The following is a 16200-nucleotide window of genomic DNA, read 5'->3' on the forward strand; positions in this document are numbered from 1 at the left end:
CCTGCTGACTTTGAGCCCAAGTAATCCTAGAGTTACCAGCTTTACACTAGGATCCATCACATCCAGAACAAGACCTTTTAGAGTCAGTTTCTTCACCAAGTGGGCAAACCATGTTTCCAGCTACGTTTCCTTGTTTTCCCCACGTGCAATTTCAAATGCCTTAAGGCAGATCTTTCACAAGTGCTTTTGAAAATAGTCCTCAGTGATAGATGTTGGGCATAAAGCACGTTTGAACATCTGGCTACTTTTAGCATGTAACTAAATGGAAGTGGAGCTCTGTGGAAAGCACATATGGGCATCTGAACAGAAACTCTCAGCTTTTGAGCTTTTTTGAAAACCTGGCCCCTTTTGTAGCAACATCCCCAAATACATTTCTGCAAAGTTTGAACATAGTACCCAAGGATCTGATAGTATAAGTCTGTATTACCTGAACTAAAGGTCCTGATCAAGGCATTTGTATCCCTAGAGATGCTTATAGGCACCTAGAGGGATTTAGAAAAACACCTATATGATCTAGGTGCTGAGGGCGAGGCAGCTTCCCAAGGGCTTCCCGAGCTGCCAGTGGATGCAACAGCCAGGAAGGAGGATGGTGCAGGGTGTGGAAATCCTGAGGGCCCCTCCTCTGGTGACATGTCACCAGAGAGGTCAGGGTGGGGTGGGGGCACAGGCAGGGTGCCCCTGCTGGTGTCAGTCACAGGGGTGCAGCTTGGGTCCTGGGGTGCAAAAATACAAGGTGCCAAAATACAAAGTCAGCTCCTGCATAAAGGCAATGGCCTTGTGGGCACAACTGGACCAATGATTGTAGTTGGTCACAGCTATCCACTGTGCCCACAAAGCCTTCACCTTAATGCTGCATTGCTGTGCTGACCGGGTGTGCCCTTGCCCCTGCATCCCACCTGACAGGGCCTCATATATGTGGGCATTTGAATGCCTACCCCGCTAACTGCCTCCGCACATCAGACCACCCCGGAGTCCCATGAGGTCGCTAACCTTCTCCCGGGTCCAGCTGGGGGAACGGGCGGTGGTACGGCCGTGTGCATGTGGGTGGGGCCAGGGCTCAATGGGGAGGAAGCGGATGACATGATGTCTTGTGCTGGCTCTCTGAGCCCTTGCACGGCTGTCCCTGGGATGCCAGCCCTGGGCAGCTGGTAGCAGCACCGAGCACAGGGGCATGGCCAGGGACTGGGAGCCATGCGGCAGAAACATTTCACTACAGGACCTGAACAGGAGACACTCTGGGGGTGAGCAGCAGCAGGAAGCAGGTGCTGGCCCTGCTGGCAGAGACAGCCAGGCAGCCCTGGGGGATCTCAGGGCTAGGCAAGGGGTGCATCAAGCTGCAGCCCTTTGCAACACTCACCTGTGGCCAAGCAGCAGCTCTGGAGGGGGTCAGGATAGACAGAGGCAGCCTGTGGCCTGTCCAAGGGGACACATGAGGCCTGCACTGGTCCCAGGGAGTGCACAGGCCCCAGCAAGCTTCTGTGCGGTGTGTCCCAAGGCACAACATGGCTGCAGCTTTTATACCCTGCCGCTAGGGGCTGCCAGAGAGCAACCCAACCCTGGAGCAGATGTGTCCAGTCAGGAGCCCTGGGCCTGGGCTCAGGCTGGCTCCCTAGTGGCTGGGCAGACTGAGCAGTAAAGTTAGTGCCAGGTCACATCTACACTTGTGTTACTGCACATTAAGTAATCGTGCCTAAATTTGATACCTGCATTTGCAGGTATCAAATTTAGGCATGATTAGCCATTTTTAATAGCACAGTAAGGGCATGCACATGTAGATGCATGCCCATACTATGCAGTAAATTAGGCTAATGTGCATTAACACATCTCATGTAGCCACGTCCTATGTTCTTTAGCTATTAGAGGGAGACAAAGCCATACCTGAATTAAATGTGGCTAAGCTAAGAAGATACTTTTTAATAGAATTTAATATTTCTTTGTTGTGATCATTCAAAAGAAAGATAAAGCATCAGCATGCTCACAAAAAAACTAGGGAAAACACAAGTTTGGTGATACATAAAAAGCAGTTTTACAAATAATGAATACACCCCCTTCCATTATAATACTAAAAAATACAAAGCCATTAGTATGGGCAGAATAAATATGGTGTAAGACTATATGGTCAGAGAAATCCTTAGCACAGCAAATGTCAAACAGAAACAGAAAAAAAGGAAGAAAAAGGTTGCCAAAAACTAGCATTCTGAAATAAAACGGACTTCTTTGTGACAGTAAATTAGACAGTGCCCTGCCAGAGTATCCATCTGCTTGTCTCTCCTCTCAGTTCTTTCTAATTTTTTTTCTGGGCAGTAATGAATGGAATTAATTCCTTATTTGCTACCTACTTGCTGGCCTAAATCTTTTTCCCCTGATAATGTATTCTTCTGAAACTTCTTTCTTATCACATCCCCACATTGTTCTACTCAGGCAAGACTCCATATTGTCCACCTGCTCCAAAAGCAACTCCAGCCATTTTTCATCAACCGTACTGATAATATTTAGTCAGGTCTTAGCAAGAGGACAGTCTTGACTTTGATCTCACACAGACTGACATCTGGGAAAATCTACTGCCTTCATACTGCAGTGTATGAGAAATTGCATTTTTAGACTTTGAGACTGATGGTGTTATTGATAAAATAATCTAATCGAGGGTTGGTGGAAGATGACAGGAAAGCCAGTTGATCATAGTTGGACTGCTCAAAGGTTGAAAGATGTTTTTGGCTGCTTTATTTCTGACGTATCCTTGTGCTATCAAAGCCAAGGAGAAAAACAAGCATCTTTAATGGATGATTAAATAAAAATTAAAAGCTACACAGAAAAAGGGGCTATCCAATCCCCTGATGGGTGGAAATCCCTTTTTCATATTATCTAAGTATGAAAAAGGATCTCCACCCATCAGGGCAGAAAGAGATTAATTAACCTGATGCCAGTCTCTCCCCTTACTGGCATGAATTATAGCAGATTGTTTGTGCCAGTGGTGCCCAATTTTTGGGCCCCACAGGCTGGATAAGTGGCACAGAGTTGGTTTGCAGACTAGATCCTATGCCCAGATCGGGCCTCGTGATGGCCAGATCCAGCCCCATATGCTCAGATCGGGCCCCATGCTGGCCCAACCCCTCAATCTAGCATATAGGGCTGTTATCTGGGACGCTCAGCTCCATGGGTCTGGAAGTTTGGCAGCAATGAAGCACTACTTCATGTTGGCAGCAGGGAACCCTGCCGGCCAGATAGCATGGCTGTATGGGTCAGATCTGGCCCACAGACTGGGAGTTGAGCAACCCTGGTTTAGGCTAAATGAAGAAGAATGTACTGCATTCAAAAGGTTGTCTAAGTCTATCCCAACCATGCATTCAAAAGCTTGTTTAAGTCTACCCCAACCAGTTTGTCTAATAAAAGATCTCACCCACAGAAATCCTTGCTTCTTACATATTTCCTGGATCTTCACGGCTGCCAAATCACTCCACCATTACTGTACTGACTGAGCAAGTCACAATGATGCAAGCCTAAATCTCTTCTTACACAACTGTATATCAGGAACAAGTCCATTAAAAATCTATGAAGTTAGATCAGGTAGGACCCCTCTCTGAATTGGGCCATAAATATTTTTGCTATATGCTTTTCATAATGTGTTAGGTGGGGATCAGAATGAGCACTCTTGTTAAGGTTCACCACCAAGCTGAAAGGGTTTGTTCAGACTTTCAACCTTTGGCCATCTTGCTGAAGCTTTTGTATTACTGTGAAAACTTGATACCCCACTGTTAAAGCACTGTTCTACTATTCAATTCCAACAGGAACAACCTCTGAAGAACCGAGTTGGTATTAAACTGCAGGATATCACAGTGAAAATGGTTACATCTTCTGATTAGTGCCTCATCATACCTAAAAGACTGAATACATGGGGGCAGATCAAGGAATTAGTAATAGGGCCCTGAATCTTTCAATCCAGAAAGACTGTATGTGACCCAGGCTGGTTTGGAGGATCATTGCTATCTAATGCCTGTTTGGCCATCTCAGAAACAAGTTGGTGGTCTTAGCACAATTCTTCACGAGCAGGTATCTATAGCACCAGAACTGTCATAATACCTCACATTAATTGGCGTCCTTGTTAGCAGTCTCAATCAGGAATCCATAAATTTAATGGAAATAAACATTAGAACCGGTTCCCCCTAGCTCAGTGTTGAAGCAAAAATGATCACGTTATTCAAGGAAGCTTGTATTTCTCACTACCTGAAGTGAATGTAATTAGTGGATAAGGACATTAGTTTGTATAGTGGCCACTCTAGCATATTCCTTTTAAATACAAAATGTTATACATTAGCAATTACTTACCTGAAGTAAATCCATATTCAAATTACTTTTTAATGCTGTGCCATTAAACAAACAGTTGAATGGAAGGACACAATTAGACGAGATGAAATTCTGCATGGGTATAAGAAGGTACAGTGCTGGCATCTCCAGATAAATGTTTCAAGAAGTGCCAACAGAAGCCCAGTGGAAAAACAAAATACCACACCTGTAGATTTTACAGGGCAAATTTTAGGATTTAACCCAACATGTAATCAAAGCTGCCTGAACAGGCAATGTTAATTAGTGGTTTAACAGATTCTCTCTGCTTGTTACACTTAATACAAAAAAGGTAGGAAAAAGGTAAAAAATTGATAGGTAGAGAAGATTTATGTTGAGTGAATGTGCAACATACTTTCTGTGATCATATAATTACTCCTTATTGAAAGAGGAAATGCTGTAAGAAGCCATTACCCTCTGACTTTGACCTGAGTGGCTTTCATTAGAGGAGAATAAGGACAATGATGAACATATCGTGTTACCTGTCAGCTCTGTGTTCCTGGGGAATCCAGATACAGTACCCAGCCTGTCTGACTCATGAAGGACTCCTCTCCCACCACCTCACCTCTGCCTGAACCAGAACTGATCAGAAGAGCTTACAAAAGGAAATGAAGATACAGTGAGACATACACCTAAGCCCCTCTGGATAAAGGTAACAAGATTACAGCAACTTCCCCCAGTCTCATTTACATCCGAGATGGGAAAAAGGGAGGCACCTTCATTAGCATCAAGAGTGGAGAACAGAGTTCCAAGGCGAGGACCCCACAGAACTCTGGGGCCAGAGAAGCAGGGAAGCACTGCGCGATGGGGGATCTCTGCTCCAGATGTTAGTTAACCCACACCTGTGCACATCCTGCTCAGCATTTATCAGACCAATTCTAGTGATAAATCCTTTATTAGGTACCCAAAAATACTGTCTCTGCCCAATTGCATTGTGAGCTCCCTCTGAGCAACACCACCCAGAGCCAGGAGTAATCAGTTCCTATTGTCCAGCATAAACAAATCCATTTTTCTCCCTTGAACTATTTTTATTTCCATATAACATCCTCCCTCTCCCCCACAAGCTTAAGTCTCTGTTCTGGTGCTTGGATTCAAACCAATTTCACTGAGACTTCACTTTCTTCTTTCCTGCCTGGATTACCTTCACTGGTCTTGCTGAGGACTCTGCCTGTCTGCAAGCTCCAACAAACACCTGGGAACCTCAACTGGTTCAAGTTTCCCTGAGTAGTGAAATCCCAACATTGTCTCTGTCTCTCTCGGAACCTGACTTTTACTTTCTTACTCCAGGCACAGCTTTTCAAACCTGACTTTTGCTGATCAAACTTGAGCTTGACTTACCCAAACACCCAATTGAACCCATGTAATATTGTAACTGCTTTGTTTATTTGTCTCTCTTGTATGGCTATTACTACTGGTATCATCATAAGTTCATATAGCTGGCAATAAATAACTTTCATGGTCAGGCTGGTTACTATATGCTCTCTCTGAACCTCATTTATTCTTCCTTCCCCTTGACCTCCCCATTTGCTCTGCAGCAACACTTCTTTTACCTAAGCCAAAGATCCCTGTAATACCCAAAACTACTGTGGGGTCTGCTCATCAAGGGAGTTCCTACTAGGACCATTGTGACAGATTGGGAAGGGGGGATGAACTGAGTTCAAGGCATATTAGGGTGTCAGCTTGTCAATGCTGAATAGCCTGGCCCACTCAGCCGTACTCTATTAGCTTGTGTGCATGTCTCTGACTGCATTTTATTGTTGCTCTGATGAACTGAGTCTGGCATATGATGGGGGTCAGCCTGCACATGCTGATAACCCGGCCCGGCTCAGGCATGCCCTATTAATCTGTGTGTGCGCGCATATATGTGTTTGACTGATTTGGTGGTTGGAGAAACCCAGCCCAATTGAAACTGTTATATGGGGGTGAGGACTTGCAGAAGGGAGAGAGGCAACTACATATAGAAACACAAATGACAGAAGCAGCACATTGATAGAATTACAAAGACCCCAGAAACGTACCCCTAATAAATGAGCGCACCCCAAAGTGATGGGGAAATCTGGTAACAATCAGGTGGAGAAGAATACAGTTTCCTTTTAATCTGTTGTGCTCTCAATCATTTGGAGTAACCATAATTATTGAATAGAAGTTTTAACACTGATCATGAGAGAATTACAATTTTGAAATCCATCCAGAAAATTAAAAGTTAATAGTCAGGAAAGTATAATACCACTTGTTTGCACTGGACTTTTGTTTCTGTTACAATAAATATAGCCAGGACGGGATTATGGCATAGAAATTACAGACCCCAGCCCATGACCCCAGCACCAGAAGTGATTACATCAATCTTCCAGTTTCTGCTGGAATATCAAGTACACTTCCAGCCTTTGTGATCACAAAGGAAAAAAAAACTTATAAATGTAATGAGACAGAGAATCGTACAATGACATCTTCCCAGGTCTGCAGAAAACATAAAACAAAACTGAATAGTGGAGTATACCCTTTTGTTTCAAACTAATGCTGAGGTGTCTGGCCATTAGACTGCACTGAAGACCCCTTCCATCTTCATGCCAGCATATGATTATGCAGCAGGAAGAAAAGAATGCCAGGGTGGTGTCTAGACCCGACAGAGAAAAAGATCTATCCTGGTTGCTGAGGCAAGAAACGGGGACTCCTTCTTGACATTCTTGCCTTTCTAGGGGAGAGGGAAGAATCCTGCTGACACCTCTGCTACCTCTCCTTGGGGAGTGGATCCTTATTGCCATTCCTGATGGACAGAGGTGGGTACTATCCTGATAATCCTAACTTTCTGTGAAGGTAAGGGCCACCTGGCTGCCACTGTCACTCCAAAAGTCCTGATCACCTGAATCCAGTCCTGACCATATCATAACAGTTGTAACATCAAGTGAAGAATGCAATCTACTTTCCCTGAATTTATGCTCTCCTTGAGACTCAGTGGGACTAAGCACATGCCTGAAGTTCACCATTAGCTAAGTGCTTTGCTGGATGTGGGCCTTGACTGAAAGAATTAGAAAAGAACCATACTCAAATTCATTGGCAAGAAAAATCCTTTACTATTTATCTATCAATCATGGTTTCCCTACAAAAAATATCACATTTCCAACATACAACACCTTTCCAATTTCCCTGTATAATGGAATCAACCCTCTAATTCCAGCTACACAATAGTCAGATTCTAAATGGTTTTTTTCATGTTAACTGTAGAAACTTGTCTTAAACTAATGGCAAATACCAATCATTTGGCATCGTAAGATGTTCTGAAACTTCTGGCATGTACAGATAGAAGTTCTCTTCAGATGAACTCCTGAACAGTTTTTTTTTTTAAAAATCAATAGATAAAATCTGTTTTATTTTAGAAATGATATGAGAGAGAGGAAATGGCTTGTTAGCTTTTGGAAATATGTGTCTTGCAGAACTGAAGGAAAATCCCTATATTTTCAGCTTGAAAGATTAAGCAGAGAAAAGCTTATTTTAAAATAGTCTTTGTGAAAGTAGAAACTTGGCTCTGCAGTTTGAAAATTTCCTCATATAAATATGAGTAACTTAATGCCATATAAATGAAATCTGATGAGCCAAAGCACTGTGATTTAGCTTATAGATACTACTTGACCTGTTAGAACACAGATTTAGGATGTGGTCACGCTTTGCTGAAAGAGTTATCTGGCTGAATTTGAGATTCGTAAATCATCTTTAAGCTGATGAACCACAATCTAAAGCATTTATCATCTTACAGCCAAAGGCAGAGATTTTCCTTACTTTTGAATCATAGTAAAAGATTCCTCAAGCCAGCTTGGTTATATATTCAGACAACTTTTTTATTCTTGAAGCATGAATATTGATAGTGTGATCATTGCAGTAGGAAAAGAAGAAGGGAATAACAATGGATCATTGTTGAATCTTTGCCCAGCGGCACAGGAGTCCAGGGTGCAAGTTGGAAAAACCCCTGCAAAGAAAAGAGAGGAGAGTGGGAGAAGGAGACAAAAGGTAAGGAGGCATGGAGGCACTGGGAGGAGATGATAGTTGAAATGTGGGCACAGACAGACAGAGCATATTTAAAATGTAAGTTTCCTGATAGTACCATTTTCCCCTTCAGATCAAAATCTGAATTCTATGCAGAGAGAGAAATTCTCCAGCCCTTTGTTTATAATTCAGGCAAAATGCCAACTGATATTTTGCCCACATAAAGCTTTGGCTTTAAGCATGAAGATAACAATTTGAGGAAAAATGCTTGTGGAGCTACATGATGTAACTGTCTTAGACAAAGTTTTGTTAAGCAAAAGTTAGGCTTATAACATGCCTGCATCAAAGAAATCAAAGCAAGACATAATTTTGTTACAGACCAGGCTCCTGGTTGACAAATACAAACTCAAATCTTGCATCTTGAATTGTATATATTTTGTTCATATTACATATGAAATATTCTATGATGTTCTCCTGAAACTACAAGAAACCAACCTCAGGTTTCTACAAGCTCTATTTAAAGTTTCTCTAGGCTGTTAGAAACTCATCAGCTGCAGACACTAAACCAGCAGTCAAGGACTAGCACAACAAAATAAACCTCTCATACTTCCTTGGGGATCACTTAACTCGTGGCTTTTTTATAACCTCACTTCTGTCAGCTTTTCAAAGTGGGCACTCAAAAGGTGAGACACTCAAAATCACTAGTTGCTTTTGAAAATCTTGGCATTCACACCTACCTGCAAAAAATGACATGTTGGCAGAACTATTCATTACATACACTCAGATAATGTACCACTTATATCCACTTATTTTGCTTATGTTGATATAATGAGCTCTTTCACTGTAGGTCAAACCTAGATAAATGGTTAGACTTATTGAAACAATAAAAAAGAAAGAAAGAAAGAAAATTGTTAACCAATGTCATTGCCTTCTATTTTAGTTCAAGTTGCAATATTCCAAGGCACTCTAATTCAGCCTGAAAAGGATCTGATGTACTTCTTTAAACCAAAGCTTGTTATTAGAAAACATAAAAGCTGGTTTTCAGATTTTTCCATTAAAGGGACCCAGAGGTGTAGCATGCAAAAAATGTGCCCTGGACAGCAGTCTATCACCCTTCCCCACCATCTCTCCTACCTCACCTCTCTGATAGTCTCATAGCATGCAGGGTGTTGTGGGAGTCATAGTTCTCTAAACTAGCAACAACAGGAAACTTTCACCCCATTTTTTGGCCACCAAGTCCATATCCAGAGCGCAAAAAAACCCAACAAAAAAACCCAAAAATACAAACCCCAGCTGAATTTGGCAGCAAAAAAGGGGATCAGTTCTCTCCCCTGAGAGCAGCAAACTCCACTGCTGCTTTACAAAACTGTGATTGCCAGACCGCTTTGTGCTCTATGACACACATTGCCCACACCAGCAATAAGAGTCAGAGAGGCAGACTAAGAGGCAGGCAGGCAGGCAGACAGCAAGCAACAGAGGCACCCTGGGGTGAGGAGCCTCCATCCCTCATGTCCTTTTGGCACTTCTTTCCTTAATCAGCGCTTAGGGCACATGTCCTGCTCACCCACCTCACATTACACTATTGAAGAGACCTCTTCTTTAAAACCATCAGTCATTTCTAGGATGTTCCTGCTTAACCATTCTCCTGCACAATGACTAGAACAGTGATTCTCAACTGGGGTGCCATAGCACCCTGGGGGTCTCAAGATCTTATAAGGGTGCCACAGGGTAGCACACAATGTCAATACTGTTAGATGTACAAACAACATTCACAAGGTAAACCCGGAGATTTAAAAAAGGATTCATAGTTAAAAAAAATATTCTAACCTGTTGTGGTCTTTCTGAGGTTATTGAAACATAAGAATTGCTTTATTATTTTTCTGTAGTCAAAACACAAGTGAAAACTAAGAGCTGCTATTTTCTGAGTGGTGCCACAAGCCTACCAAAGGGTGCCTTCTGGCTTGAATGTTATGGTGGCCTTTCCGTCACGAGGGCTAAGTCCTCAAATACTGCTCTGGGACCATTTGGATGTCGGGATTCTCCTCATTGTATGTTTGCAGTCGGCTTGCATTTGCCTTCAATTTCCCAGTAAAAGTTCCTAGAAGTTTTCATACCCTGTTGGCAGGAAAAAAAATGTCAAGCTTATTAAAATATCACCCTTAAACTTCAAACTTGAAACCCTTAAACTTGATAAATAATCCATATTAAATACAGATCTGAATACCTAACTTTTGGAAATGTAGTCTGAAAATTTTGGACTTTAGAATAAAGTTGTTTAGACAGCATTTTCTCCCAGGAAAGGAGATTGTTGATTGGTTATAAAAACTTTCCTTCTTATGCAGTTAAGTAGCCAAAGCTTTCTGTTGAACTCCAGAAGAGCTGATACACGTAAAACTGGTACCCAAACAGCTCGGCGATATCTTTCCAGATATGGTGCAGCACTTCATGCAGAGGTCAGAGTGTAGCCATTCTTTTAGCCTATGCCATAATTAGTAGATTGCCTTGATATTACCAATGAACCCTAAGGGAAAGATACTATTCAGCAAAACTCATTGTTTTCAGTATTTCACCTTTGGTTTCCTCAGCTGATCTGAATTCTTATATAACTCCCAAGACAGGATGATAGGTGAATTGGCTGGGCTTTCCACAGGTCCTTAGGATTCATAAAGATCCCAGGGAATCTGATTTATTTTTTCTGAGGGAGGTCTGTGTGACTTCTAACTGGTGGGCCATAACCTACCTGTCCAATGGCACAATGTGAGAGATTCTGTGTATAGGATTTTCCTTGTTATTCCCCATCCCTTTTACATTACTACCCCTAGGTGCTACCACAATAAAAAACAATAATGAATGTTCCAGTAGGCCTAAAGCTTTTCCAGTATTGGGGAAAAATGAGATAATTTTATCATTTATGGGAGCAACCCAGACTCTAACATAAAGGAAAATTTCAAATACAAATAATGAATTAAAACCATTTCTGCTATAACAAATTATCAATAGATGTAAACTCCCACAGAGAGAGGGAAATCTAAACATTTTACAGATGAATGTAACTTTGGTCAGCTACTGTTTAATGAAAGCTAAGTTTAGGTAACAGCCAGTTCTTCAGCTAACATAACTCACCCAGCCTTCTGCATTTATATACATCTAAGTTTTGTTTCTATGCCAAATTCTTCTAAGAGAAGTTCAAAAATCTCCACAGTTGAACAATTTGGAATAGTTCTACCAAGACAGTGTAGCACTTACAGATACTGAACCTACCCACAACCAACAATAGCATAGCCTAAGAACTGTACTAAGTCATACCAGTAATGAAGCCTCATGCTGCAGGAATATACATATTATTATTCTTGATTTTGTATTTCTCAATTTTAAAACTCTCAATTGCACTGACATACTTTAAAAATCATTTTCACTATACTTTTATTGCTTGTTGAGGGTGATGAGAGAGTTCACAAAGAAGCCCATTTGGGTACTCAAAGATTTACTTAAAGATAACTATCTTAGAACAGATAGTTTCCCCTCTGAGCAGGAGCAGAACTGTCGATCGTTCAGCTACCATGATATTTTGGGGCACAGGGTCCATGGAGCTCTGCAGGAACTCATGGTAGGGAAGAGAACCCAATGAGGCTTCAAAAGCTGCTCCTGGTTTGTAAGGGAAAAGATGAGACAGCTGCAGGAGAAAATTAAAAAGAAAAAGAAGTCAGGGGAACTACTGAATCTTCAACTCAACCAATTGCCATTCACAAGCTTATTGAAATATCCATTTAATAAGACCTTGATTCAATAAAACATGTCAGTATAAGGCCATTGAGACCACTAGGATTACCCATGTGAGGTACCACTCAACAGACCACTCAACTTCAAATTCACACATAAGCAATTTGCTTGATTGGAGCCTAAACCTATCCATTTTTCAGTATTTGAAAGAACTCAATGTCCAGCTTGATGACACCCCGAGCCAATAAAGCACAGTTAAGCAAGCTGTATGAATTAAGAACATCCTTTGACAACCTCTGAATTCTGAGGCTTATTCTCCCTCAATCCATTTTCCATTTTAAGTTATCATCTTTAATTTCAAACAGCAGATCCTCTGTACCCTACATCTGTCTTTAAGGATATATACTGCATCCATTTATTTAGTTATTATTGCTACAGCCCACATTTAAAAAAAGAATTGAAAATATCCCTGGCAATGTTGCCATGCCTTCCTAGGAAAGGAACCTTTTGACTGATCTCTAAAGCAAGGGCTGCTGGACTAATTCTGGGTGGGAACTTTCCTTAGGGGGGTCTGGATCCATTTTTTAAATGTCTTTGTTGTATACCTCAGACAATTCCTCTAGCTTCTTGGAGGTTAAAGACAGAGAGGCAGAAATCAAACCAAATGACAGTCTGAGAAGATCATAACTTTCCACAGCCATCTTGTACTGCTTAGCCCATGAGTAATGTTGTAAAAGCTTCACAGATAATTTAGTGCACACACAATATTAATTAAAATAAACTGCAGTAAGGGTTTGAGTGCAAAAATGTTTACTTTAGCTGACTTACATTTCTAAAAATATGAGAGAGAATGCCTGCAATACCGTTTTTCCTCTCTGCTCCGTATTATAACAACTCTGTCAGCCAACACTGGTAAAAAAAGGAATGATACATTTATCAGTAACTGGTGCCAAATTCCTCTTTCCTTGTTTGTTTTGATTCTCTTTCTATAATAAACCCACTGCACTAATTCTTTACATGTGGTCATACAAGCAGGAAACATGGTCAGAATTCTTCTTTTTAGTGTTTCAGCTATCACTTCATCATGTATATGTACCTGCAGAACTCAGATGTTCAAGTCTGACAAGAAGAGCTGCCTGCCCAATTCCCATTAAGCTGCATCAAGACCACAGCACTAATATTGCACTAGAAAGGACTGATTCAAGCTGTCAGCGATGCTGCCCCACTGCTAGTGGTAACAGGTCTCTTAACCGCTTGTCCAAATCCCCTAAAGGCAACTTTAAAAATTTCAGCTGTCATAGCTGACAGGGCAAAAGACATCATTATGCAGCTTGTGCCATCCTGACTCATAGTCAGGATAGGGGCCCAGCATCCTACTTCCAATGAAGTCAATGGGATTGTTGTCAATGATCTCAAAGAAAGTGGGTTCCAGCTCCATGACTGAGGTGTCTCATGAGAATGATAATATTTCCTGAATCTACCCTAACAGCAAGGTTGCACTGTTGAGGTTGTAGGCATCATTTGGAGACAGCAGATTTTTTTACCACTGATAAAAGAGATGGTAACTCCAACTTCTGCATCGGGGTTCCCTGCACGATGTCAATACACTGTTATTGTGGATGGTGCAGAAGCAAAAGTTACGGTTGAAATTGAGGTTCTGTTACAGTTCCAGTATCATACATTCATAACTGTCTCAAACTTCTTTATTTGTTGCTAAAACTTATCATTGGGTGATTAGTAGGTCTGGGCAAAGTGGCTAGTATTGACTTCGGATTTGGCTGATTTGGGGGACAGTGATTCAATTCGGTGATTCGAATCACTGTCCCAATTCGATTCGTCCGAATCTGAATCTCCGAATCAGCCAGGCCAGGCCCATCCCCTGCCCCTCTCCCAGCCCGGGAATGGCTGCCCTGCTCACCCCAGCTTCCAGCTCTTATTACAAAAAAAGCCCTGACTCAGAAGGTGCTGCTGGGCGGGGGGTGGTCCCTCCTGCACCCCCACTGCCCCATGCTGTGTGGGGGGCTCTGCAGAAGCCCCCTGACCCCCCCTTCACTCCCCCAGCCTCCTCATTGGTGCCCCACCTGGGCCAGCTCCAGCCCTTTAAAAAAAAAAAAAAGACAAAACCCCCGGACTCACCATTCCTGCCAGCATGGGGTGATCCCTGCTGCCCCGCATTGCCCCGTGCCACACTGGGAGGGTCGGGGGGCTGGCAGGGGTCCCCCTATGGTCCCCTCCCCCAGCCCCCCCTCTTCTGCCCCTAGTACTTACCAGCTGAGTCCTGCTACAGCTCCCTGCTGCAGCCACCAGGGACTGCCCAAATCATCAAAGCTCTCCGAATCTTTTCAGAAGATTCGGAGAGCTTTGAATAGATTGGGACCTTTGAATTAGTCCCCTGATTCAATCTGGATTTGGAGATTCGGCCACCAAACCGGGCCGAATCTCCTCTGAATCGAATCACTACCTGAAGCTTTGCACAGCCCTAGTGATTAGCTCTTTTCAAATTCTACTAGAGAGGAAGCAAACCATTTCAAAAGCTTTTCAACAACTCAGTAATCTGCCTCTAGCTGCTAATCTGCTCCGAGCTCTAGAAAACCTTGTGTCTGATCACAGCATCTTAATTCCCTGTTAGAAAAATAAGGATATTTTCCCAATCTTTTTGCCTAACCAACCTAGATAGAATGCTCAAGAAACCAGGCTGCGTTACAATCTTGTAACCACAATACAGTCCTCATCTCAGGTGGGCTCTCTAATGCTGCTATAATACAAAAAATTATCAACACTGACAACAACCCCTCACAATAAAGGCTTAATCTTTTCATTTCCCCTTAAAACTGCAACCTGAATGAGGCATTTATGTACATTTTGCAAATAATCCACCATATATTTAAAACTAGGAAATATATACTGGCCTCTCCATTTGGAATTCTAGGGAATGAAAATAGCTTCTTGTCCTAAAGTCTATAAAACACCTCAATGTAATAGGATTTTAAATCTTTATTACTGTGCAATGAACAAGTAGCAGAATTCTTAATACTGAGGTACAGTATTTAGTGCCAATTCAAAGCGAGACATCCATGAATAATTTCACTGATTACTGTGATATTAGGAAAAATGGCTACTACTTCTAAAAGAATTCATATATTATAGAGAACATGATTTTATGAGCACCATAAACATGAACTGTCTGCAACTTCATTTTAAAAGACAATGCATAACTCAGATGTTATCCTTCTGTGCTGTACATGATGAAGGAAAACTAGGAGTGGGCCTGGTTTTAGTCAGTCAGTCTGGTGACCTAGGCCTGAATTTTGATGACCATATTCTCAGGTCAGCTACATACCTTAGGCTATTGTCTAAACTTAGCTTCCAATTTCATCAGTGTCAGTCCAAGCTCACTCCACTGGGTCTGTCCCCATTACCACCAGCAAAATGGGAAATCTACAAAGCATATCCATGTCATATCCTTTGTCCTCTAAGGCTGGGGACAGAAGTTACACATAAACCAGTTTAAGTGATCAGAAACTGTTTTAAACCTGTAACAGAACAGAATTCAGTGCACATAAGCCAGTTTCATAGTTTCATAGTTTCTAGGGTCGGAAGGGACCTGGGCAGATCACCTAGTCCAACCCCCTGCCATGGCAGGAAAGAGTACTGGGGACAAACGACCCCAGCAAGCTGGTCATCTAACCTCCTCTTAAAAACCCCCAGGGTGGGAGCCTGCACCACCTCACTTGGAAGCTGGTTCCAGACCCTAGCCGCCCTGACCGTGAAGTAGCGCCTCCTGATGTCCAACTTAAACCTTCCCTCCGCCAGCTTGTGACCGTTATTCCTGGTCACTCCTGGCGGCGCTCGGGGGAACAGGGACTCCCCCAGTGCCCGTTGATCCCCCCTGACTAGTTTATAGCAGGCCACAAGATCCCCCCTCAGCCTTCTCTTCTGGAGGCTGAACAGGTTCAGGTCCCGTAACCTTTCCTCATAGGACCTGCCCTGCTGTCCCCTGATCATGCGAGTGGCCCTCCTCTGGACCCTCTCAATGCTGTCCACATCCCTCTTAAAGTGCGGCTCCCAGAACTGGACGCAGTACTCCAGCTGCGGCCTGACCAGTGCCGCATAGAGGGGGAGGATCACCTCCTTGGTCCTGCTTGAAATGCATCTGTGGATGCA

The sequence above is a fragment of the Alligator sinensis genome, unplaced genomic scaffold (genome assembly GCF_000455745.1).
Source record: "Alligator sinensis unplaced genomic scaffold, ASM45574v1 scaffold237_1, whole genome shotgun sequence".
Classification (NCBI taxonomy): domain Eukaryota; kingdom Metazoa; phylum Chordata; order Crocodylia; family Alligatoridae; genus Alligator; species Alligator sinensis.